General features: G+C 40.6%; 1 long non-coding RNA gene across 3 annotated transcripts in view; it reads left to right on the top strand.

Annotated features, from left to right (window-relative positions):
- LOC137062617 (uncharacterized) overlaps positions 1-27,858 on the top strand; it is a 213,010-nt gene that overhangs the window by 27,715 nt on the left and 157,437 nt on the right. The gene's annotated exons all lie outside the window — the stretch shown is intronic.

Below are 27,858 nucleotides of genomic sequence, written 5' to 3'. Positions count from 1 at the left end.
TGCCTCCGCCGGCTCGCCTTCTTCCCATAGTGCATCCTGGGGCCATGTGTTCCCCAGGTAAGACACACACACACACACACACACACCCGGCCATCCACGTGATGTAGAAGAACACGTGATTCCTCAGACCAGGCCACCTACTTCCATTGCTCCGTGGTCCAGTTCTGATGCTCACGTGCCACTGTTGGTGCTTTCGGCGGGGTCAGGGGTCAGAGGTCACCCTGACTGGTCCATACGCCTCAAACTGAGCTGCTCTGTGTATTCTGACAGCTTTCTATCAGAACCAGCATTAACTTCTGGAGCAGTTTGAGCTCCAGTAGCTCGTCTGTTTGATCGGACCCCACGGGCCAGCCTTCGCTCCCCACGTGCATCAATGAGCCTTGGCCGCCCATGACCCTGTGGCCGGTTCTCCACTGGTCCTTCCTTGGAGCACTTTTGATAGATACTGACCACTGCAGACCGGGAACAGCCCACAAGAGCTGCAGTTTTGGAGAAAACAGCCTAATATATCCCACCCACTAACAGGAGCCGTGATGGAGAGATCATCAGTGTTATTCACTTCACCTGTCAGTGCTCATCATGTAATGCCGGATCGGTGTAGATGCACAAGTTAGTTGTGATCTTCAGCATCCACCAATGAAAACGTCCCGCGCCCCTGACAGCAGATGAACAGAATGAGTTTAGTGTCTGTCTTTCTCTCGCTCTTTTTCTGCCTGGTTGCATGTGGCTTGTTTTTGCAGGCCTCCTCGAGGGAAGCACCCCCTTATTACTGCAATTACGATCTGTACACATTTCATTAAACTAATATGTGTGTGTCTGGGCCGCTGAGCGTGTGTGAACACATCTCCCAGCTGGAACCCATCCTCTGCCCGCAGCTTAACCGTGCCGGCGAGCCATCAGCGCTAAATAACAGGTGGCGAGATCGACGCTTCATATTCCCGCTGCAATCACATGCAGACGCTCACAGACTCCTCCATTTCTTTGTCTTTTGAATCTCATTGCAATGTCTTTCATTGTGGGAGTTGTTCATTAGTGCGTAATTCACTGAAGAAATCGTCTCCCAGGTCAAGAGCGTTCGATTATTAGCGCCACTTGACGGCTGTTATCGCTTTATTTATGCCGCTTCTTTTATTTGGGGTTTGCAGCCTGCTGTGTGCTTAATGAAATGTGTCCCAAATATTAGAGGAAAAGGACCATAAATGATCAAAGTGAGCATTACTGCAATAAAACGTAATCACCTATGAGATTATGCAATGAAAATGTCAAGTCTGGGAAATTAATGAGCTCAAAACACACAGGAAAGTCGGAAAGATGACTTCAAAATATCACTCGTTTATCCAATTTAGCATAGAGATTAAATTAAGAGCAAATGGAGAAGTTTGCTGACACTTATCGGTCGGATGAAAAGACTTGAGAGATCTTAATCAATGTCTTGTATTTGGATACCAATGATTTGCAAGGTTTCTGATCAGGCATAACATTATGACCATCCTGATGCTCTGTGTATTCTGACGGCTTTCTTTCAGAACCAGCATTAACTTCTGGAGCAGTTTGAGCTCCAGTAGCTCGTCTGTTTGATCGGACCCCACGGGCCAGCCTTCGCTCCCCACGTGCATCAATGAGCCTTGGTCGCCCATGACCCTGTGGCCGGTTCTCCACTGGTCCTTCCTTGGAGCACTTTTGATAGATACTGACCACTGCAGACCGGGAACAGCCCACAAGAGCTGCAGTTTTGGAGATGCTCTGACCCAGTCGTCTAGCCGTCACAATCTGGCCAAACTCGCTCAAATCCTTACGCTTGCCCATTTCTCCTGCTTCACACACATCAACTCTGAGGACTAAATGTTCACTTGCTGCCTAATATATCCCACCCACTAACAGGAGCCGTGATGAAGAGATCATCAGTGCTATTCACGTCACCTGTTAGTGCTCATCATGTAATGCCTAATGAGTGTTATTCACTTAACCGGTCAGGTGTAGCTCTATGGACCTTTTTCTGTGAAACTTCTGTTTCATTAGCCGCTGAATAATAGAAGAATAACAAATGGTAAAATTTTTATAATAACGACACTATAGGTTACATAAAAATAATATGCTAAGAAATACCAGTTTGTAATCGTGAGCTTTTTTGCACAGCATATTGAATGGCCGCTCTTACGTTAGACATAAGGCGGATATTCTTATTGTATGACAGCTTTGTGTTTTCATTTCTCCGGAGGGATTGTCAGTGAAACACCAGGGGAAAATTTGTGGAACATAAAGATCTCCATTTCGGTCCATTGAGCTATAAAAGAGCAGCAACACATGAATTTGAGCATTTGGAAACTCGCCTGCATCGATACTTTAAATCACAGACTAGACCGTGAAATACTCGCGTCACAAACTGAAGAACTCTGAAGCGTCACCTTCCCCTTCATTTCATTTCTCTGCGGATGTCTCTTCACTGTCTGAACACTTTCCCTGGGAAATTAATTCCATTAAACAAGTTTCACCTCAGAAATTTCCATTAATATGTCCAGCACGAGGAGAAAGAGACTGAGAAAATCAACTTTATTTGATCTGGCCAGTGAGCTAGTCTGGGCAAAACTCGCCTGGTCAAACTGAGAGACCAGCTTAAACCAACCACGACCAGCTAACCGACTTAAAGGGTTAGTTCACCCAAAAATGAAATGTCTGTCATTAACTCCTCTCCCTAATGTCGCTCCACACCCGTAAGACCTCCGTTCATCTTCACACACAGTTTAAGATATTTTATATTTAGTCCGAGAGCGTATACAAGGGTATGCACACTATACTGTCCATGTCCAGAAAGGGAATAAAAACATCATCACAGTAGTCCATATGAGACATCAGTGGGTTAATTAGAGTCTCTTGAAGCATCCAAAATACATTTGGGTCCAAAAATAACAAAAACTACGACTTTATTCAGCATTGGCTTCTCTTCCGGGTTCCTGAAATAAGCCAAATGGTCATGAATCAGTTAATCGATCAATGATTTGGATCGCCAATGTCACGTGATTTCAGCAGTTTCAATAAAGTCAGAGTTTTTGTTATTTTTGGACCCAAATGAAGTGACACTGATGTAACTTTGTGGGCGGGTCTCGGCGCTGTTGCTATTTTCCCGGCGGGATAAATGGCTCTTGATATAAAATGGGTTGGTCTGAAGTAGCTTCATTATTCATAGGTGTGGTTTGGGCGTAACGTGAATAAACCAATCAGAGCGTCATCCAGTAGAGGTGGGCAGATCGATACTAATATCGATAATATTGATACCAACGTTGGTATCGGTATTGATCGATACCAACGTGAAAATATCGATACTTAAGATTCAGTTTCTCTCGTTTTGCGACCTGGCCGTGTTTGTCAAAATGCTGCTGCTGTCACAGAGCAGAGGAAGCTCTCAAGAGAGTGCTCGTGCTCGACACTGCTCTCCTCCCCCTCTCCTGTTTTGTACCGTCACGTGACTCACCACTAGTGCTACCACCTGCAGTCAGGCGCGCGTGCCGCTCAGCCGCGCATTTTAATTTTCAGCATTATATCGTATTACAAGGAGAATATGTTTTACATTTTTTACAGAAAACTTTGTGACTTTGTTTATTTAAGAAAAAAATCCTGAAAAGAAGTGCACTAAAGAAGATAAACATTTTTTGTTAACATGCTACTTGAAAAGATAATTTGTTTTTAAAAAATTTATATTTGTGAAGTAATCATTTTGTAACTTTGTTTATTTAAATAAAACAGAAGTAACCAAAAGTTGTTTCTGAACAAAAGCTTTTGTAGTACTGATAATAATAACCCAAAATGCAAATCACAAAAACAAATTAAAAGTCATGAAAATTCATTTAGATTTAGGTTGAAGACGCATCCACCTTTATTATTAAAAAGTATCGGTATCGGTATCGGCGATACTGGCCCTGTATTTACTTGGTATCGGATCGATACCAAATCTAGCAGTATCGCACACCTCTATCATCCAGCATTCCCTTTAAAAGCAGCTGCGCAAGCTCCATTATGGGTCGCTATTATTATGGCGTATTTACCAGGCGCACGCCAGGAGCGGTTCACAGCCGAGGAGACTGATGTTCTTGAAGAGCAGTGAAAGACAGAGGAGTTGTGTTGTATGGGGATGGAGAAACCCACCCAAAAGAGCGTCGGTTAAACAGTTTTTTCAGTTTTTCAGTCGATTTTTTTTCCTGGTTCTTGACGGACAAACCAATTTGTCAGATGTCCTTATATACAGATATGTCTTGCCACTGTTGGGCAAACAGGTCTGATCCTTAATTACTACAATTAGCCTGAATAATTTGTAAGCTAGATTTATGCCTATTTTTTCACATCTTCGTGGCACACCACAATGATTTCCGTCATCTCGTGTTATTTTTTTTTTATTGTAACAATTTATGATTTGCAAAAATAACTGTTGCATCTGTGTAGATTACATGAGCAAAGTGTATGCGCGTTGTGCACGCTATACATTATGGTCAAGCATGCGCCCTTAAAATAGACGTGCTTCTGTGGAGGGAAAAGCGCGCTTTGCACGGGTGCAAAATAGGATTGACACATGCGTCGGTGTACAAAGTCAATTGCACTGGGTGCAAGATAGGGCCCCTGGACTGCTTTGTTGATGTTTTTATTCCCTTTCTGGACATGGACAGTATAGTGTGCATACACTTGCATACGCTCTCGGACTAAATATAAAATATCTTAAACTGTGTGTGAAGATGAACGGAGGTCTTACGGGTGTGGAGCGACATTAGGGTGAGGAGTTAATGACATACATTTCATTTTTGGGTGAACTAACCCTTTAAAGTATAAAACACTCTCAGAGATAAATGTGTCTGGTTTAGAGGAACGTCTTGTTATTTTTGCGGTGGAGAGCAGAGGAGACTGACACGAGATCTCTAACTCAGATGTCGAGTGCGGTAATCAGGCACAAATCCAAACGCTCCTCGGTGACCCATCTTCCCAAGTCTCCGTATTGTTTGGCATGATGTGTTGTCATAGCAACAGGCAGACAAAAGGAGCACATGCAGGAAAAAAGGCTTTCTGTGATTTTTCTATCTAATGGAGCTAATGTGGAAGCAGAAGGTAAAAGCATTCTTGTGTATTCCAGCAAATGGTTGGCTTTTGGCTCGGAGAGAAAATAGCACTTCACCATAGTAACTGCAGCGTGACTAAAGCCGCTCACCCCGCAGATGCCACGCCGCGCGTCAAATCATGCTAATTGTAACATGTCACGGGTCGATTCAGGTGCCGCGAGGAAGAGGTGAAAACTAGCGGCGGAAAACAACATATTGCATTATGTTTTAATTATGCTAGATTATGATCCTTGAAGGATTATTCATCAGTCATCCCGGCAAGCTGTTGCCGTTCGGATCCGTACTGAAGGCTTCCAGGCGCCGATCCAGTTCTGGCAACATTTGGGCCAAACTCCTTATATAAAGACCTCGGCTTATATTGAAAACTTCACTGAGCAATGCATGCTGTTATAGATGTCAGCTCGTCATCGTTCACTCACGCAAGTCGAGTATAAGTGTTGTAGTCAAGACCACCTAAACCGAGACCAAGACAGGGCGAGACCGAGTCAAGACCACCTAAACCGAGACCAAGACAGGGCGAGACAGAGTCAAGACCACCTAAACCAAGACCAAGGCAGGGCGAGACCGAGTCAAGACCACCTAAACCGAGACCAAGACAGGGCGAGACAGAGTCAAGACCACCTAAACCAAGACCAAGGCAGGGCGAGACCGAGTCAAGACCACCTAAACCGAGACCAAGGCAGGGCAAGACCGAGTCAAGACCACCTAAACCGAGACTAAGACAGGACAAGACAGAGTCAAGACCACCTAAACCGAGACCAAGGCAGGGCGAGACCGAGTCAAGACCAACTAAACCGAGACCAAGACAGGACAAGACAGAGTCAAGACCACCTAAACCAAGACCAAGACAGGGCGAGACCGAGTCAAGACCACCTAAACCGAGACCAAGACAGGGCGAGACAGAGTCAAGACCACCTAAACCGAGACCAAGACAGGGCGAGACAGAGTCAAGACCACCTAAACCGAGACCAAGACAGGGCGAGACAGAGTCAAGACCACCTAAACCGAGACCAAGGCAGGGCGAGACAAAGTCAAGACCACCTAAACCGAGACCAAGGCAGGGCGAGACCGAGTCAAGACCACCTAAACCGAGACCAAGGCAGGGCGAGACAGAGTCAAGACCACCTAAACCGAGACCAAGACAGGGCGAGACCGAGTCAAGACCACCTAAACCGAGACCAAGACAGGGCGAGACCGAGTCAAGACCACCTAAACCGAGACCAAGGCAGGGCGAGACAGAGTCAAGACCACCTAAACCGAGACCAAGACAGGGCGAGACAGAGTCAAGACCACCTAAACCGAGACCAAGGCAGGGCGAGACAGAGTCAAGACCACCTAAACCGAGACCAAGACAGGGCGAGACCGAGTCAAGACCACCTAAACCGAGACCAAGACAGGGCGAGACCGAGTCAAGACCACCTAAACCGAGACTAAGACAGGGCGAGACCGAGTCAAGACCACCTAAACCGAGACCAAGGCAGGGCGAGACAGAGTCAAGACCACCTAAACCGAGACCAAGACAGGGCGAGACAGAGTCAAGACCACCTAAACCGAGACCAAGACAGGGGGAGACCGAGTCAAGACCACCTAAACCGAGACCAAGACAGGGCAAGACCGAGTCAAGACCACCTAAACCGAGACCAAGACAGGGCGAGACCGAGTCAAGACCACCTAAACCGAGACCAAGACAGGACGAGACCGAGTCAAGACCACCTAAACCGAGACCAAGACAGGACGAGACCGAGTCAAGACCACCTAAACCGAGACCAAGACAGGACGAGACCGAGTCAAGACCACCTAAACCGAGACCAAGACAGGACGAGACCGAGTCAAGACCACCTAAACCGAGACCAAGACAGGGCGAGACCGAGTCAAGACCACCTAAACCGAGACCAAGGCAGAGCGAGACAGAGTCAAGACCACCTAAACCGAGACCAAGACAGGGCGAGACCGAGTCAAGACCACCTAAACCGAGACCAAGACAGGACGAGACAGAGTCAAGACCACCTAAACCGAGACCAAGGCAGGGCGAGACAGAGTCAAGACCACCTAAACCGAGACCAAGGCAGGGCGAGACCGAGTCAAGACCACCTAAACCGAGACTAAGACAGGGCGAGACCGAGTCAAGACCACCTAAACCGAGACCAAGACAGGGCGAGACCGAGTCAAGACCACCTAAACCGAGACCAAGGCAGAGCGAGACAGAGTCAAGACCACCTAAACCGAGACCAAGACAGGGCGAGACAGAGTCAAGACCACCTAAACCGAGACCAAGACAGGGCGAGACCGAGTCAAGACCACCTAAACCGAGACCAAGACAGGGCGAGACCGAGTCAAGACCACCTAAACCGAGACCAAGACAGGGCGAGACCGAGTCAAGACCACCTAAACCGAGACCAAGACAGGGCGAGACCGAGTCAAGACCACCTAAACCGAGACTAAGACAGGGCGAGACCGAGTCAAGACCACCTAAACCGAGACCAAGACAGGGCGAGACCGAGTCAAGACCACCTAAACCGAGACCAAGACAGGACGAGACAGAGTCAAGACCACCTAAACCGAGACCAAGGCAGGGCGAGACAGAGTCAAGACCACCTAAACCGAGACCAAGGCAGGGCGAGACAGAGTCAAGACCACCTAAACCGAGACCAAGACAGGGCGAGACCGAGTCAAGACCACCTAAACCGAGACCAAGACAGGGCGAGACCGAGTCAAGACCACCTAAACCGAGACTAAGACAGGGCGAGACCGAGTCAAGACCACCTAAACCGAGACCAAGACAGGGCGAGACAGAGTCAAGACCACCTAAACCGAGACCAAGGCAGGGCGAGACAGAGTCAAGACCACCTAAACCGAGACCAAGGCAGGGCGAGACAGAGTCAAGACCACCTAAACCGAGACCAAGACAGGGCGAGACCGAGTCAAGACCACCTAAACCGAGACCAAGGCAGGGCGAGACCGAGTCAAGACCACCTAAACCGAGACCAAGACAGGACGAGACAGAGTCAAGACCACCTAAACCGAGACCAAGGCAGGGCGAGACAGAGTCAAGACCACCTAAACCGAGACCAAGACAGGGCGAGACCGAGTCAAGACCACCTAAACCGAGACCAAGGCAGGGCGAGACAGAGTCAAGACCACCTAAACCGAGACCAAGACAGGACGAGACCGAGTCAGAACCGAGTCAAAACTCTGTATCGCCCATGTCACGGCCGGTACAATTTGAATATTATTATAAACGTTTCATTTACTTCGGTAGGATGTACAACAAGGGAATTGTAAATGGCTGCCTTTCTTCAGAGCAAGGATCTCCGTTGATGTGTGTCTTTTGTTTTATTTATTTTAATCGATAATTTATTGGTAAAGGGTGAGAGACCTGGCGAGCCATATGATTTTTGTCAAAGAGCAGGTTTGGCTCGCGAGCCATAGGTTCCCGACCCCTGCTATAGGCAGCTATATAGGTTGCTTTCACTTTAAAGATTACTGCCTACAGTGGCCTAATACATAGACCCAATAGCCTACTGTCACGCCCCAAACCGATTCACTCAAGACACCTCCAAGACGGATATTTAGGCATAATCATGGGTGTATTTGATTATGATTGGTCAAGGGCATTAAGCCTATACTCGCGAGCACTGACAGGCGGCGTGTGTCAGGACGGAGCGAGTTGAGTTCGCGGTATGGGCTACAGCGCTTTTAATAACTTTTTTTGTGTGTTATCGGGCATATCATACTTTTATTTGCTCATTCATCCATCTAGAGTAATCCGTTCGCACTTCTGCGAGACGAGACGGTAGGCGAGAAAGATTCACTTTCGCTTTCACCACAAGCACCGCGACGTCTGTACTCCTCATAAAAACAATGTATTAAAGCTCTAAATAAATTCAAGATAGTTCAATTAGATATTTATTTATTTTGCTATTGAAAAAAAAAAGATTTTGTGATTATTTTGCGGTGAAATGGCAAATTATGCAGGATCGCAAAAAAAATACGACTGCTGATTTTGAATTGTATTCAGCGATCGCGGAAAACTTGAGGGACTGACATATGTATACCTATAGGGTCTTGACTGATCTTGAGATAAAATCACGAGTCCTCTAAGACCAAGACGAGACCAAGACCTTAAAACCGGTCTCGAGAACTACAACACTGTTGAGTACTCATGACTTATGGCTGTTTCTTTCTGGTTACAGTGATGCTTGGCTCAGCAAATGCCACTAATAAAGAGAAATATTACAAATATGGATCCAGATGGAGAATATAGCTCATTTAGAAAAGTGCTCTTCGACCTTGCCAAAGCAAATAACACAGAACTCGTAAATGATACACGCTTTTTTATAATTAGACTCGTTCCCAAAAGAACACATCTTATTTGCTTAGCATATATTGGCTCGTTTAAAATTGATCAATATCTTATTAAATGCCATACAGAATTTGTCACGTGAAAAGATGCATCGTCAAGCATTAAATCTGAGCAGTCAGCATCCAAACATATTGCGCTCAAGGTTACCTTTTTTGCGTCCGTGGGGAAATTGCATAAAATATTCAGGATCATTTGAGTTTGTCCCACAGAGAATAAAACTCACCTTCGTTATTTTCTGCATTTTCCATCCTTTTAATATTTTGCAGACTTTCACACTATTTTCGGTTCATATTAAAAACGTCCCCTGCCGACACAGAGCCATGAGTCTGAGAGGAAAAAGGTCAAAGCAATTTATATTTGACATGTGCGGTTTGATCGCCTTGTCATCGCCTCGGGCCACACACACACACACACACACACACACACAGCAGTCCAGACACATGTTTCCTTGCATTCTCTCGACAGAAGCAATCGGGCCGCATGCACGCGGCTCCAGAGACGTCCTCGAATAGATGGCTTTCCAGCAAAGTGACCTGTAGCGGATGCGAGCTAGTCATCAATTCTTGCATGCATCGAAATGAAATGTTCTGACATGCTGGCGTGCTCACGAGGGCAGGCGTGAATGAAAACACACACTCTGATGGAGCGGCGGAGGAGCTCTTAATGAGAAGAGGTGTCTGGAGCCCATGAGTGCTTATTTATGAAGCACGGAGAGAGTTTCGGAGACGCGGGGTGGCGCTCCATTGCCTTCCTGAATAACCATCATGGCAATTTCACAGTGATTTACGATAAAGCTGTCATAAGCACGGACGTATAACCTTGATACTGCTGTATCGTGAAGGAAACGTCTGCGGACGCGGCGCTATCGAGTCTCTGCGTGGGTCTGTCGGTCGCTCTGGGTTTTAGGTGTGAGTGTGTTATTGGAGTGGAAGTGGCCTGTGGGGATGGCCACACGCTGACAGTAATAGATGAGCTACTGGTTAGAAAGATGGTTCGAAAGTGACACGTGAAAATAGCCTTCCTTTCTGCTCAAAATGATTTATAATCAACACTTCCATCCAAACACAGCCATCAGAAATGCCTACCTCGATGACTCATGACTCACTATAAATATATGTTGAAATGTTGAATCATGTGCCACTTCTTGAGCATCACTACTGCAAATGTGTTTCTTAAACACACTGTTACAAAGACGACACTAAGAAAACGTCAAGAGCCCAACTAAAGCAAAACACTAATCACCATAATAGTGACTTCAAATGAAAACATTAACGTTTATAGACATGAGAGACATAAAATCTAATTAGTAAGTGAAGCTGGTTATGCATTTCTTATAATGACAGATCATAGTGGTTCAAAGAGAACAAAAAAAGAAAAACACTGCAATATTATAAGTTCTCCGTGTGTGTTTTTGTGATCCATCAGGATTGTATGGCTCATATAGTCTAATATACTTTGTGAATATGGAGGAAAAAAACTTAATTTTACCAAAATATGCAATTTGCTGCAGATGCTGGTATTTACACTAAATTGCCAAAAGTGTTGGGACGCCTGCCTCTACACACACCTGAGCTTCCCATTGTTAACCCGTGGGGTTTAATCTGGAGTCGGCCCACCCTCTCTAACAGCTCCAGCTCTTCTGGGAAGGCTTTCCTCAAGGTTTAGGAGTGTGTTTATGGGGATTTTTGCCCATTCTTCTAGAAGCTCATTTGTGAGGTCAGGCACTGATGTTGGACGAGAAGGCCTGGCTCTCAGTCTCCGCTCTAATTCATCCCAAAGCTGTTCTATCGGGTTGAGCTCAGGACTCTGTGCAGGCCAGTCAAGTTCCTCCACACCAAACTCCTCATCCATGTCTTTATGGAGCGACGCTTTGTGCACTGGAGCGCAGTCATGCTGGGACAGGAAGGGGCCGTCCACAAACTGATCCCACAAAGTCAGGAGCGAGAAATTGTCCAAAATGTCTTGGTGAAGCATTAAGAGTTCCTTTCAGTGGACCTAAGGGGCCAAGCCCAACCCCTGAAAAATTACCTCATCCCATAATCCCCCCTCCACCAAACTTTACACTTGGCACAATGCAGTCAGTGCTTTACACCACTGCATCCCACACTTTTCATTGCTCTTGGTGATGTAAGGCTTGTATGTGCTGACCCCGCTCTGGGATTTAACACTTCGTGGCTGAGTTGCTGTTGTTCCCAATGGCTTCCACTTTGTTCTAATCCCACTAACAGTTGAGCGTGGAATATTTAGTAGTGAGGAAATGTCAGGAATGGACTTATTGCACAGGTGTCAGCCTATCACGGCCCCACGCTTGAGTTCACTGAGCTCCTGAGAGCGACCCATTCTTTCACTAATGTGTGTCGAAGCGTCTGCAGGCCGAGAGCTGGAGTTATACACCTGTGGCCATGAAGGGATCGAACACCTGTGATTTGGAGGGGCGTCCCAATACTTCTGGCAATATAGTGTATATGGACAAAAAGTAATGAAATTCTGATCCTTGTGATGTAAATCAATGAGATGGGTACAGCAGATACTTACATAAAATGTGTATAAATATCAATATCTGCCAATAATGTCTTAGTAAGATGATATTTAATGCTTAGTTTTATGTAGTTTTAAAACTAATAATGCAATACAATGATGATTGAGAGATGATTATATTTTTGACACTCGTGTTTATAATAAATGATAATCACGTTAACCTGCTTTACTCCAGTTGAAATTGGGGCTGGGTATCGATTCAGATGTTCCAATTCGATTCGATTTCGATTCACAAGCCCTCAAATCGATTCGATTCTCGATTCGATTTTCGATTTCAATTCGATTTTGGATTCTCGATTCAACTCAAATGAATATAGATTTAATACAAATACTATAGGTATTTATAAAAAAGAACAGTGAACATAAATGGGTAATTAAAAAGAAAGGAAGTGACACAAACCTGTGTATTAAACTTTTTATTTTAGGTACACATGAGTAGCCTACATTAAAAATCTAAAAAAATAATATCTGAGAAGTATTTTATGGATATTGATATATTTATTCTAAAATATAGGATATTGGATGATTTTTTTTTAGCAATTTTCAGTACACGACAAGCTTTTCTTGCGAAATTGCCGCTCATCATGTGTGCATTTACTTTTCATACGCTAGAAACGCGTTCATTATTTTTTTTACAGTCTATGGTTAATTCCTGGAGTAGTTGCCGTGGTAACGGACAGCAATACCTTCACGTGCTGACTGAAGTTGACTGTGGACTAACTATTATTTGAGGAAATCTGTTTATAATATAAGCTATTAGGGTTTGAATTATTGATCCTGCGCTGTATATGGACTATAATTTGAATATGTCTACAATGGCTAACGTACGTGCTTAAGTGACTGCTCAAGTTTGATCCTAATGCAAGGCAAGCATTTGGGTGTATGTGATCTATTTTTAGCGGTTGTGTGCTCGGCTGTGTGTGTGTGTGTGTGTGTGTTGTCACCATCAAATGGTTCCGCTGATTTTTAGTATTACTACAGCATTTCACCACAGTATTATAAAGGCAACAACGCACCGGAAGCTGCCATTTAAACACTGAATGGATAAATGATGTGTGCCTCTTGCTTCTTTGTAAGATCACTCAAGGCAAATGGGTGACATCTAGTGGAGAAGACTAGTAATTCGATTTACGTTAATCTTATGTTCAATGTTAGCGGAAATAAATATGGGAAAAAATCGATTCGTGGCCTTTGAGAATCGACCAGATTTTAAAAAACGATTAATCAAAAAATCGATTTTTTTGCCCAGCCCTAGTTGAAATATTAATAACACTATCAAAGTTATTCATATGTTTACTAGATAAAGATTTGACAGCAGAAAGAAGCCGGAGCTGAAGGTTTGTACAATTATACGAAAAGACAAAAGAGTCTAAGCTCTCAGTCAGACACAGAAGGCCTGGAGGAGATTGTGTGTGACAGGACTGGACGATGAGCGAATGTTGGTTTAGCGTGTACTGTTGCTTTAAGAGCGAATCCTGCAGACTGTGCTGATGAACTCCAGCTGAATTACACAGTTAATAGTGTCTGCACAGAGCCGCGACTCACCTTACAAACAAACAGACTGAAGGTAGCCATGCAAAGCCGTCTAAAGCATATGCTATCTATCACCCTCTCCTGGAATAAGATGAGGGCGAGAGCGGGACTGTATTAAACTCCGCGGCGCGCAGCGGGCCGGAGACGAGGAGATGAGTAAAATCCCTCCGGGGAGAGAGGCGTGAAAGAACCAGGAGCGCGAGCCACAATCCAGCATCCTGCCTATTTCTGCTTTAATAACTCTGAGCCAGTAATGCACCGTCAGGTTCCTCCGCATGTAAACAGATGAACCTTCTCACCTGACACTGTTACCAGAGTAAAACCAAACCCGTCCTGATGACTTCAGGGAGCTCCGCTGAAATGAGCTTGGTTTCTCCTTAAAGGGATAGTTCAGCCAAAAGTGAGCCTGTGATGTTTATCTGCTGACCCCCAGGGCATCATGGACTGCAAATCATAGGTGTGTTTGTTTCTTCAGGAGAACACAAATTAATATTTTTTAACTCAACCGTTGCTCGTATAATAATACATGTCAATGGGGTGTATTTCTATGAGGAAAACACACAGACATACGACTCCATATTAAACCCTGAGGCTCGTGACGACACACTGATGTCTTAAGACACAAAACAACCGCTTTCTGTGAGAAACACAACAGTATTTGTGTTATTTTTTACCTCATATCAGACGAATCTCATCTAGTGTTCCCAGCGCCATTACTTCCTGTGAGTAAGGTCAAAATACCGGCGCGATATATTTACACAGATGCCTCATTCGACCAATCCGTGCAGGCACTAATGAGGGATCTAGCACCGGTATTTTGACCTTCTTCGGCGGGAGGAATGGCGCTGGGAACACTAGATGAGATTTGTCTGATATGAGGTAAAAAAATAACACAAATACTGTTGTGTTTCAATAACACAAATACTGTGGTATTTTATTTATGACTTTTTGAGATTTTATTTCTTCAACTTTCTATGATTTTATTAATTTCCATAACTTTTCAATAGTTTATTTTTCAATATTTTAAGATTTTATTAATTTCCACAACTTTTCAAGTTTATTTTCCAAGACTTTAGGATTTTATTATTATTTATTTATTAAATAATAAATGTATTATTTCCATAACTTAAAATTTCATAAATTTCCATATCTTTTACAGATTTCATAAATTAGATTTTTAGCAGCTTTATATCCATGCAGTTTGATTATTTTTAGTGAATCGGTTAATTTGTTCAGCGAATCGATTAATCTGTTTGGTGAATCGTTTCATTTGTTTAGTGAATTGATTAATCTGTTTGGTGAATCGGTTCATTTGTTTAGTGAATCAATTAATCTGTTTAGTGAATCGGTTCATTGTTTCATGACACTTTGTTTTGAAGAGATCCACTTGTATAGTAAATGTAGACACAAGTGCAAATCATTTGATCCTTTGATGAGAAATGCTGGAGTTCATATTAAGGTCTCGCTTTCTTTTTTAGCTCCTGATATAAGAACTTTATGAAGTATTTGAAGTTCAGCCGGGTGAGCGTGTCTGCAGCTCATGTTTCCAGTCCATCTCAGGCCTTAATCACGGAGATCTCGTTGTTTTCGGCTTGCTCCGGTAATATAATTGCTACACTCTGTTCACCTGAAATGCCAGAGCTCACATTAGTTTCATTTCTGAAGCAACCGCTGCAGAACACAGGAGATCATTAGATGAGTGCGATTAACCTTTAGATTCCTGTAAACAACGCATGTGTGATGATGGAATAATGATGCTGAGTAAAAGAGCACATCTAGAGCTGCCAGTGTTGGGTTGTTAAATAAGTGACTTAACTACACACCATCTCAGATGTGTTTAAAACAATGCAACTTTTGAATCATTGGAAACGAATGGGAGACGAAGCTCCTCTAGTGGAAGCGTTGGGTACTGCAGGCGAACAAACTCAATGAAAGCTAATTTCCTGAGATATCAACCTCACATTTTGGCTTTGGCTATCATTTTCTCGCAGTTTTAGAGTAAAGTGTGTTTTGAAAAATATATACTTCACATAAAAATATTAAATTGTATTTTTGTGCATTTTTCATAACAATTAATTCACTTTTTTCTTAATTTCATTTTCAGCTCAATGCTCAAAAAGTAAATAAATGGAACTACTGCATGAATGTAATTTAATAGCATAAAATCCCCTAAAAATACAAAATATTAAATAAAAATCATTATCAAACTAAAACAGTACAATATTTCCATTGAAATAATAAAATATAATAAATAATAATTAAAATAAATTTGATCATTTTCGACGAACACAGGGTTAATATAGCAATATTTAAATGAGCCAAAAACAGTGAAATAAAACTATACTTTAGGCTAATTTAAATATGACAATTACTTTTAAAATACGGTTGCGCTTTACAATAAGGTAGATTCATTAACATAAACTAACAATGAACTATAATACTTCTACAGCATTTATTAATCATAAATTAGCATTTTCATGAAGAGAACCATTTACTTCACTTCTGAATGAATCATGCCATTAGAACGAATCGAGTGAATGAACGACTCAAGGACTCATTCGATTAGACATTTACCGACTATATAACTTTTAATACAGCGCTTTACAGTAAGGTAGATTCGTTAACAAACTAACACTGAACAATAATACTTCTACAGTATTTATTAATCATAATTTATCATTTTCATAAAGAGAAAGAATGAATCAGCAGTTCGAACAAATCGAGTGAATGAATGACTCAATGACTCGTTCGATTAGATATTTACAGACTATATTACTTTTAACATACGGTAGCGCTTTACAGTAAGGTAGATTCGTTAACAAACTAACACTGAACAATAATACTTCTACAGCATTTATTAATCATAAATTACCATTTTCATGAAGAGAACCATTTGCTTCACTCCTGAATGAATCAGCCGTTCGAACGAATCGAGTGAATGAACGACTCAGGGACTCATTCGATTAGACATTTACTGCCACCTACTGGCAGTTTTAGTTTCTTATTTGGAGTATAATTTCATAAAAAAGATCCATATTAATAAAAACAAACATTAAAGTTATAGTTCACCCAAAAATATTTCTTTTTGTAATGTCTATTTGATTTTTTACACAATAATGATCTTTTGGGAGTAACTTCTCAGTCAAATTTGATATGTAGTTAATTAGATTAAAACATAGCTTCAGTGTATTTCGTTAATCTGTTGCTTTACAGTTTAACTTCTTTAAATCATGAGCCCTTATATCTAATGAAGCTCTTCTAACGAGCTGAACTTACAGTCTAACTTTACATGTTTTACACAGATTTGGATCTAATTAGGCTCGGTCCACCCGCTGGATCCACTAGATGTGCTAATATCGACTAGTGTCTGATCCCGTAGTGTCGTAGAGTTCGGCTTCAGTCTACTTCAGCACTTTTTCTTCTTTATAATGGCATGGACTGCTGGTTAAAGTCTGTGTGCGACCCGCGGTTCACCACCACAATTACAGCAGACCGTTTCTCCTAGATTTATTGCTAATAAGCATGAGCTTTTTGGGGTTTAATTTAAGATGCACAGTATGGTAGTATTTCTCATCTAGTAATATTTAGCAGTGCGAGTAGACCTTTCAGGAGGATTTCATTATAAAGAACATGATAATAATCATAGATAAGCTGGTCTGCCACTGAATGATTGGCGTTTATTAGTGGACAGAAAACAAACGGCTCAGCCGAAAGGATGATATTGAGCATCTGGAGTCAGTGGCCATTTTGCAGTAGTGTGACAGCTGGATATAAAGTGTGTGAGATCGTATGCGCTATAGAAGAGCCATTAGGAACAGACGCTCTTGAGGTTGTTATAGGCAGCCGTAATGATGCAAACAATAACTCTGTTCTTAAATCATGCATCTGAGTTCATGAAACTTTATCTGCATCTTAAAAGAGTCATGGGCTCTAATAAAATATGCATAAATATAGGGTTATTATAGCTATCTAAAACAAAACAAAAATGAGCTTGCAATAAAATACATTTATTGACTGAAATAAAATATAAAAAGCTTGTTTTTACTGTCCCATGTGAGATGTGCAGTGTTGGGGTAGTTACTCAAAAAAAGTAATTAGTTACTTCTGTAAATTGTAATGAGATTACTAGTTACTGCATTTGAAAAGTAATTTCACTACTTATTACTTTACTTTCCCATTTTTTAATTAGACTAGGCCTACATGGACAGACATCATAGCCCTATCATCACTTAGCCTGTCAGCAGTGTTTATTGTATAAATGTTTACAAAATGGCACCATATGAAAGAACAATATCCCTGTCTGCACAAAGAAATATGCCTCATTTAAAACCAACAAACGGTCAATGAAAAATATAAAAAAGGTCACTTTGTGTTTAAGAGAGAGAATAAACGTGATTTAAGGCCAATTGTTTAAGATAAAGTTCGAAACTCGCTCATTTAAGAGCTAGAAAATAACGTGGAAGTGTTTAAAATGCATCGCCTAGTTCAGTTGAAACGCCCTCTTTGGTTTGTTGTTGATGCAGTAAACTGAATGTATAAGGCAAGCTGACTGTTTAAATAAAAGCACTGAAATAAAAAGGTGCTGTTTATCTCTTAATCAGTGTAGGGCCATTAACAGGTCGCGGTTTTGCGGTTAAAATGCGTTATGCAAGTCTAGAGATTATATTTTTTTCATCTTGAGTGCCTGAGCCGCGTCATGCACGATACTATGCAAACATATGGAAGAGATGCAAGCGCAATAGTCAAACCGGTAATCTGCCAGACCGGTAATGTTTACATTAAAAACGAAAGAAAAGTAGCGCAATGGAATAAAAAAAAAAAAACATCCTGCATTGTGGCATTTAATTGCCCCTCTCCACGCAGCTAAGGTTGCATTCATTGCTATATTAACATGTAGGCTTCCATTCTGTTTTCTTTCCAAATTATCACTGGACAGTAGAAAAGTGAAAATGTTTATCTAAAGTGAAAGTAATGTGAAGATCGCCACTGTCCCCTCTCCCTCTCTCTCCTCGCACCAGGAGCTACGTCACTCACATCGATCTCAATGGCAACGTTGCCCAGGCAAGCACACACAGCGCATGCACGGAGCACGTAAACAGATCAAGACTTCACACACAGGCAAACACGACTCGGGTAACACTCGAAAGCGCGTTCCTATAGTCTAGTAAAGTAGTGTAGTTACCGATATTTTTAGTGTAATGCTTTACTTTACTTCGTTACTCAAAAAAGTAATATCGTTACTGTAATCCGTTACTTTGTAACTCGTTACCCCCAACACTGAAGATGTGACATTACCAAATACACCCAAATAATCCATTTATAATCAGATGAAAAGTTTTGTCTTTGCGCTTGTGTTTTATCTCTTATTGTTCCGTATATCGAGTTAATCGCTTCTCAAACAAGAACAAATGTAGGGGCGGGGCTTGATTGTGTCTTTGGGGAATTGATTGGATGGTTGTGGTTTTCTATTGGTGTATCTCATGTGAGTGACAGGTTGCCACGCCCCCGTTACAAAACTTAACAGATCAAACTATTTAGCCTGTCAAGGCACAGGAAAAAGCGAAAGAGAACTCGCACGCTTCAGATGTGTGCACGTTATAGCATTCAAATGGTTTAAAACCACTTCAATGTTTAAATTAGCGACACTTGAAAACACTTTCAAGTGACAAATCTTTTTCATTTTTCTTATTTTATTTTCATTTGATCTCTGACCGCTCCTGTGGATGATAGTGATGATATAATCTAGACTGTGTACTAAACACAATAATTATCCTTCAGAAGCTCATTAAGCATTAACTCTGCTCTCTAGGGATACAAACACAGCCTTTAGTTAAAGAAACGCTGACAAAAGAACATACATCTGGCTCATCTCACGACACGCGCCGCCGCCGCCGCCCGCCGCACACACACATTCTGTTGTGTTACGGAAACAAGCCTCAGATTGCGATCTTATTAATTTTGCCTTGACAACATTAATAGAGTGCAATGGTCCGATTCCTCCTTTCCTCTGTCTCCTCCCTCTGGAGGCCTTTGACGAGCTCCTGTCAGTCTGGGGTGGGCGGAGTCTCGTTTCATTAATAACAGCCTTCATTTACTTGATCCGTTCAGATGTTGTGAATATAAATGAGCTCCAGACACAAATGATCCATCCGTCACTTTTGTCTTCTGAATTGTGTTTGACAGAAACACGAGTAGCCCCTCACCTTCTGATGAGTATATTAATCTATAAATATTAATGTTATGCTTTTTATGTTAATAGCTAGATATACATGTCCAGAAAAACACAATATCAGTGTTTTTGCAGCATTTGTAAACGGCAAGTTAGTTCAAAGTTGTCTTTTCCATCTTATTTTCGTATAGCTGTGCATGTGAAGACGTCTAGATAGTTGCTTGGATGGATGTTATTTGAGTATTTAATTAAACATTTCTTAATATTATATTTTATAGTATTATTTTATATGTTTTTTATAATATACTGACGTATAGATATACAGACAGACATATAGATAAACAGACAGACATATAGATAAACAGACAGACATATAGATAAACAGACAGACATATAGATAAGACAGACAGACATATAGATAAACAGACAGACATATAGATAAACAGACAGACATATAGATAAGACAGACAGACATATAGATAAACAGACAGACATATAGATAAGACAGACAGACGTATAGATAAACAGACAGACATATAGATAAGACAGACAGACATATAGATAAACCGACAGACATATAGATAAGACAGACAGACAGACAGATATATAGATAAACAGACAGACATATAGATAAACAGACAGACAGACATATAGATAAACAGACAGACATATAGATAAGACAGACAGACAGATATATAGATAAACAGACAGACATATAGATAAACAGACAGACGTATAGATAAACAGACAGACATATAGATAAACAGACAGACATATAGATAAGACAGACAGACATATAGATAAACCGACAGACATATAGATAAACAGACAGACGTATAGATAAACAGACAGACATATAGATAAACAGACAGACATATAGATAAGACAGACAGACATATAGATAAACCGACAGACATATAGATAAACAGACAGACATATAGATAAGACAGACAGACAGACAGACAGATATATAGATAAACAGACAGACGTATAGATAAACAGACAGACATATATAGATAAACAGACAGACAGACATATAGATAAACAGACAGACAGACATATAGATAAACCGACAGACATATAGATAAACAGACAGACATATAGATAAGACAGACAGACAGACAGATAGAGAAATAGATAGACAGACAGATAGACAAATAGATAGACAGACAGATAGACAAATAGATAGACAGACAGATAGACAAATAGATAGACAGACAGACAAATAGATAAACAGACAGACGTATAGATAAACAGACAGACAGACATATATAGTTAAACAGACAGACGTATAGATAAACAGACAGACAGACATATAGATAAACCGACAGACATATAGATAAACAGACAGACATATAGATAAGACAGACAGACAGACAGATATATAGATAAGACAGACAGACATATAGATAAACAGACAGACATATAGATAAACAGACAGACAGATAGATAGATAGATAGATAGATAGATAGATAGACAGACAGACAGACAGACAGACAGACAGACAGACAGATAGATAGATAAATAGATAGATAGATAGATAGATAGATAGATAGATAGATAGATAGATAGATAGATAGATAGATAGATAGATAGATAGATAGATAGATAGATAGATAGATAGATAGATAGATAGATAGATAGATAGATAGATAGATAGATAGACAGACAGACAGATAGACAGATATATAGACAGATAGATAGATAGATAGATAGACAGACAGACAGATAGATAGATAGATAGATAGATAGATAGATAGATAGATAGATAGATAGACAGACAGACAGACAGACAGACAGACAGACAGACAGACAGACAGACAGACAGACAGACAGACAGATAGATAGATAGATAGATAGATAGATAGATAGATAGATAGATAGATAGACAGATATATAGACAGATAGATAGATAGATAGATAGATAGATAGATAGATAGATAGATAGACAGACAGACAGACAGACAGACAGACAGACAGACAGACAGATAGATAGATAGATAGATAGATAGATAGATAGATAGATAGATAGATAGATAGATAGATAGATAGATAGACAGACAGACAGACAGACAGACAGATAGATAGATAGATAGACCGATAGATAGACAGACAGACAGACAGACAGACAGACAGACAGACAGACAGATATATAGACAGACAGACAGATATATAGATAAGACAGACAGACATATAGATAAACAGACAGACATATAGATAAGACAGACAGACATATAGATAAACAGAGACATAGATAAACAGAGACATAGATAAACAGACAGACAGACAGACAGACAGACAGACAGATAGATAGATAGATAGATAGATAGATAGATAGACAGACAGACAGACAGACAGACAGACAGATATATAGACAGACAGACAGACAGACAGACAGACAGACAGACAGACAGACAGACAGACAGATAGATAGATAGATAGATAGACAGACAGACAGACAGACAGACAGATAGATAGATAGATAGATAGATAGATAGATAGATAGATAGATAGATAGATAGATAGATAGACAGACAGACAGACAGACAGACAGACAGATATATAGACAGACAGACAGACAGACAGACAGACAGACAGACAGACAGACAGACTTTACTAGTTCTGCAGTTGAACATTTATATTTCATTTCATTTGGCATTTGCATTACTTTTGCTTTCTAGGTTCATCATAAATCACTATGAATGTTTGGTAAGAGATGAAAGTGCAGCCGTATCATCTCAGATCTATTTTTCAGAGTTAGCGGAGGACTTTTAGACCTGATCCCGCCGCCGGAACGAGTCAGATAACACACGAGCGCGGCGTAAACACTGGAGCTGGAGTGTTTGCGTGTCTGATGGCTTTAGGAGTACATTAACAGAAGAGCCCCATCTGGGCGGACCCGTTCCACTCAATGCCCCGTTTCATTATCTCTCCATGTTCCTTGTGACCTGCAGAAAAATGACAACTGATTTACCTCAAGATCAATTTGTATGTAAATCAGAGAAGGACTGGAGCGCGGCGGAGCGGCTTTACGCGCTCATTTGCAGGTCTGCGACTGTCAGTTTGGGTCCGTCAGCGCCGGTCCGGATTGGAGAGGTTAATGGAGCTGATTTAGATAATGTGACCCCTGCTAAGGGACGGGCCCGTTATGACCCGCTCTGACACGCCATGCTGAATAAAATCAACACTGTGCAGATATGAAAAAAACTGCATGAGACTTTCTGTTTAGGATTCATCCCAGGGGTGTGCGCTATTGACAAAATTATATCTCGATATGTTCTGGGATTTTGTTGATAACGATAATTAGGAAATGTTTCACTGAGGGTGTTTATCTGCTGGATTACGCCTGTCATTTCACACTCTTGCAGAGCTGGACAGTAACTAAACACATTTACTCGAGTCCTGTACTTAAGGACACTTTTTGAGTATCTGTGCTTTATTGAGTTTTTTTTTTTAACTTTAACTTCACTCCATCTGAAAGACAAATATCGTCCTTTTTACTCCACTACATTTCTATCAAGGTCCTCGAAGTCGAAAGTCGTTTCTGTCGCAGCTTTGAAAGTCAGCGGATGATTTTTTTCTTCTTTAAAAGGTGTTTGGGTTTTTGCAGAAAGCCTTTCAGGAATCACTCTTGTAGAGTCTCGTGAAGTTCAATGATTTCACAGCATTTATTAAACACTGATTTATAGTTTAGAGCAAAATGGAAGAAGACGGATGTCCAAATGCTCATTTAGTGGAGTATTCACATAAACAAAGTTGATTCTGTCTTCAGTGAAGGTGAACAGTGTGAGAATATCAGATGTGTATCAGTGTATTGGATCCGTGCATTCGGCCTTAAAGTGACAGCAGCTTTGTAACTTTTCTACAAGTATTTAAATGAGTTTAAGTTAGTCGTCTGCTAGTGTGTCAGATGGAGCGTCACTGACTGGCTTAAACCATGATGGCATAATGTGCATTTATACAACTATAATAAAATAATGCGGCGACATAAAAAAAGGAAATTTACTTAAGCACTTTTAAAAACAAATACTTCTGTATTTTTACTTCAGTAAAAATCAGTTTTTACAACTTTCACTTGTAACGGAGTAATTTGACAGTAGTACTGTTACTTTTACTCAAGTAATGCAGTTGTGTACTTTGTCCACCTTTGGACTCTTGAATATTTTCATACTCTTATGGTTAACAATTTAAATGAGTCATTAAGGCATTTGCTACTTTAAATTGATTTCCAGGTGGATTTTTACCTCAATAAGAGCAATTGTTTTGGATTTGTGCATCATGTTTCTCCGTCGTTCTGCAAACGTCATCTTCTGTTGCTGACCCCCTTTTGGAAATGATTTGTCTATGAAGCTTTGCCAGACCATAACTCGGTTACTACTTACAATGCTCTGGTTTTAACCTGGCTACTTCATATGTTGAATTTTGAGGTCATAACGGCGGTGTACTAGTGTGTAAATAAAAAAATTAGGGCCGGGATTTGATTAAAAAAAATAATCTAATTAATTAGAGGCTTTGTAATTAATTAATCGAAATTAATCGCATATAAATATTTGACCTGAGAACAATGAGAAGTAATTTTTCACATGGATTTTAGTATACCATTGAATATTGACTGAATACATAAGCTTAATCAACAAAATATAGTTTATTTATTTCAGTCCAGCAGACCAGTGCAATGTTTGCTATTAAGTGTAGCAAAAGCGTATTTGTGATATTTGAGTCTCGATGTGCTGCGGTGATACACACATTCCTTGTTGTATAGCTTGGACACAACCATGCTCTTGTCGACGCTTCCATCCTTTCGTTTTTTAAAACTAAATTTCCCATCCACCGGGCAAAGCAAAGCGGTCTCATCTGCTTCTTCGTTCATGTTCACTATGGTTTGTTGTTGTCGTGACTCCGGAGCGCTAGTTGGTGTTCCAGTGTAATCGGTCCGTCGAAACTCATTCATTGAAAAACGTTCCGCGGTGCAAAAATAAGTGTGGTTAAAATGATGTTATTTTTTTTTTTGTGTAATTAATTAACGCGTTAAAGTCCCATAATTACTTAATCTTAATTAACGTGTTAAAGTCCCTAAAAAAAATGTACGGTTCCACATGGTTAGAACAACACTTACGATATGATATCCCACAGCCCTAATGTTCATTTCTTTTCTTTTTTCCCCCACATGAATCCTCACAATCCCACTAAATATTCTGCTCGCGTCACTATCGCGCTTCAGCATCTGACGGCCCAGTTTTCGAGCCCGGCGTGTTGTGGGACGTCCAGCTCTTTGCTCATCAGCGTGGTGCCGGCGGCCAGTGAAATGACCTTTTATCTGGGCTGATAAATGGATCCTCTGACTCGCTGATAGTGCTGCCAATTTCCTTGGCTTTGATTGGCGAGTCTGGCTGCGGTTTGCTTGAGCTTGCTCCACGCGGGGAGGTGAGAGACCCGTGCAGTGGCACAGATGTTCTGACAGCATCTCCGCCTCAGAACCGGGCCTGAGCTTTCAAAGCCAGAAACTAGAGCAGCTCACCTGATGTGTGTCTGATGTCTGTTGCGTCAGACGCTGTTTTTCTCAGGGTTATAATCGGGACGTGTCAGAATGAGTCGGATGAAAGTATGTTGATATGTTGCATTTATTTGTGTAAAAATAGAATATCTTATATTAAAGGGATAGTTCACTTTAAAATGAAAATTTTGTCATCCTTTACTCGCCCTCAAGTTGTTTCAAACCTGTATGAGTTTCTTTCTTCAGCTGAACACAAGGGAAGATATTTTGATGAATGTCAGTAACCAAACAGTTAACTGGAGCCATAGCAGGAAAAAAAATACTATGGAAGTCAATGGCTCCAGTTTACTGTTTGGTTACTGACATTCATCAAAATATCTTCCCTTGTGTTCAGCCGAAGAACTCATACAGGTTTGAAACAACTTGAGGCTGAGTAACGGATGACAGAATTTCATTTTAAAGTGAACTATCCCTTTAATTATATTATATTGTAATATTGTACATGTAATATCAGAGTAAAATAAAGCCCTGTTGAAAACATTTAATCATTGTTTTGTATAAAAATAAGATAGGATAAAATAAGATCATTGTTTTTCTACAAGGTCAAGGATTAATAATATATATGTGTGTCGGTATAAGAGTATAAATGGGAAGAATTTGTTTTTATATTCCAGTGCAGTTGCTTGGAATAAATTGCCTGACTGCTTAAAACAAATTCAAGAAGAAGGTCTTTTTAGAAAAAAATGTCTTTTTAATGATGTTTGAGATATTATGGGCCCTATTTTAACGATCTGAATCGCAAGTGTCAAAGCGCGAAGCGCAAGTAACTTTGTGGGCGGGTCTCGGCGCTGTTGCTATTTTCCCGGCGGGATAAATGGCTCTTGATCTAAAATGGGTTGGTCTGAAGTAGCTTCATTATTCATAGGTGTGGTTTGGGCGTAACGTGAATAAACCAATCAGAGCGTCATCCAGCATTCCCTTTAAAAGCAGCTGCGCAAGCTCCATTATGGGTCGCTATTATTATGGCGTATTTACCAGGCGCACGCCAGGAGCGGTTCACAGCCGAGGAGACTGATGTTCTTGTAGAGCAGTGAAAGACAGAGAAGTTGTGTTGTATGGGGATGGAGAAACCCACCCAAAAGAGCGTCGGTTAAACAGTTTTTTCAGTTTTTCAGTCGATTTTTTTTCCTGGTTCTTGACGGACAAACCAGTTTTTCAGATGTCCTTATACACAGATATGTCTTGCCACTGTTGGGCAAACAGGTCTGATCCTTAATTACTACAATTAGCCTGAATAATTTGTAAGCTAGATTTATGCCTATTTTTTCACATCTTCGTGGCACACCACAATGATTTCCGTCATCTCGTGTGTTAATTTTTTTTTATTGTAACAATTTATGATTTGCAAAAATAACTGTTGCATCTGTGTAGATTACATGAGCAAAGTGTCTGCGCGTTGTGCACGCTATACATTATGGTCAAGCATGCGCCCTTAAAATAGCATAATGAACAACACACAACGCGCCGCTGACTTTAGACTGGGTTTTTTCTGGTCAGTGGCGCAATTGTTTAATGAAACAGCAAAATAGCACCAGGGGTTGTTTGCGCCGGAACACGCCTCCTTTTTTGCGCTGAACCGCCCAGGGAACGCAAGTTCATTCACTAGTTTAGCGACGTGCTTCTGTGGAGGGAAAAGCGCGCTTTGCGCGGGTGCAAGATAGGAATGACACATGCGGCGGTGTACAAAGTCAAATGCACTGGGTGCAAGATAGGGCCCTATATGTGTATGCGGTTGTGTGTTGTGTTGATCTCATTCCCATTATGAACTGCTCGTCTATTTTGAACTCTGAGGACCACAATGGAAATAAGCCTATGGCTTTTTTGTGTATTTATCCTCAACAGTTTTGTTTTTGTTTTTTTATGTATGATATGGTCTTTTGGGCCTGATTGTACTTGTTTTAAAATTTAATTGTTAAATAAATAAAATAAAATCAAAATAGCTACACAGTAAAAAAAAATTTTTTTTCCAGAAAATCACATCTAAATTTTTCAGTTGGCCAAATTGAATTGACATTTACGCATTTGGCAGACGCTTTTATTAAGCGACTTACATTGCATTTTAAGGTACACATTTTCTGTCAATTCTAGCTTTCCCTGGGAATCGAACCCATGACCTTGGTGTTGCTAGCACCACGCTCTACTGGCTGAGCTATAGGAAATCATTTCTGTGAATTGATGCAGTTTTATTCACAGTAACTGAATTCGGCCAACTAAAAATTTGGATGTGATCAGTCACTAGAAAATTTTCAATTGGAGACCTGATTTTTTTTTACAGTGTAATATTAATTATATTATATAATAAATGTATAATATTATAATAAAAATTGAATATTATTTTTTATATTTTACTGTAAAATTATTATATATACTGTAAATGTATATTCTCGAATAGCTATTTTTAATATTATAACAAATCTCATTATTGTAATCCTTATAATGCTGACAAGATATAATATATTGATATTATTAATTATAATATATAATAAATGTATAATTATAATAAAAGTCAAATATTATTTTAATATTTTACAGTGAAATTATTATTATAACACTAGAATAACAAGAATAATGCCAAAGTAAAATGAAATTGAATTCTGAAAA

This window comes from Pseudorasbora parva, chromosome 23, assembly GCF_024679245.1.
Source record: "Pseudorasbora parva isolate DD20220531a chromosome 23, ASM2467924v1, whole genome shotgun sequence".
In the NCBI taxonomy this organism is placed as follows: Eukaryota; Metazoa; Chordata; class Actinopteri; order Cypriniformes; family Gobionidae; genus Pseudorasbora; species Pseudorasbora parva.
This window is presented reverse-complemented; position numbering and strand designations above follow the sequence as displayed.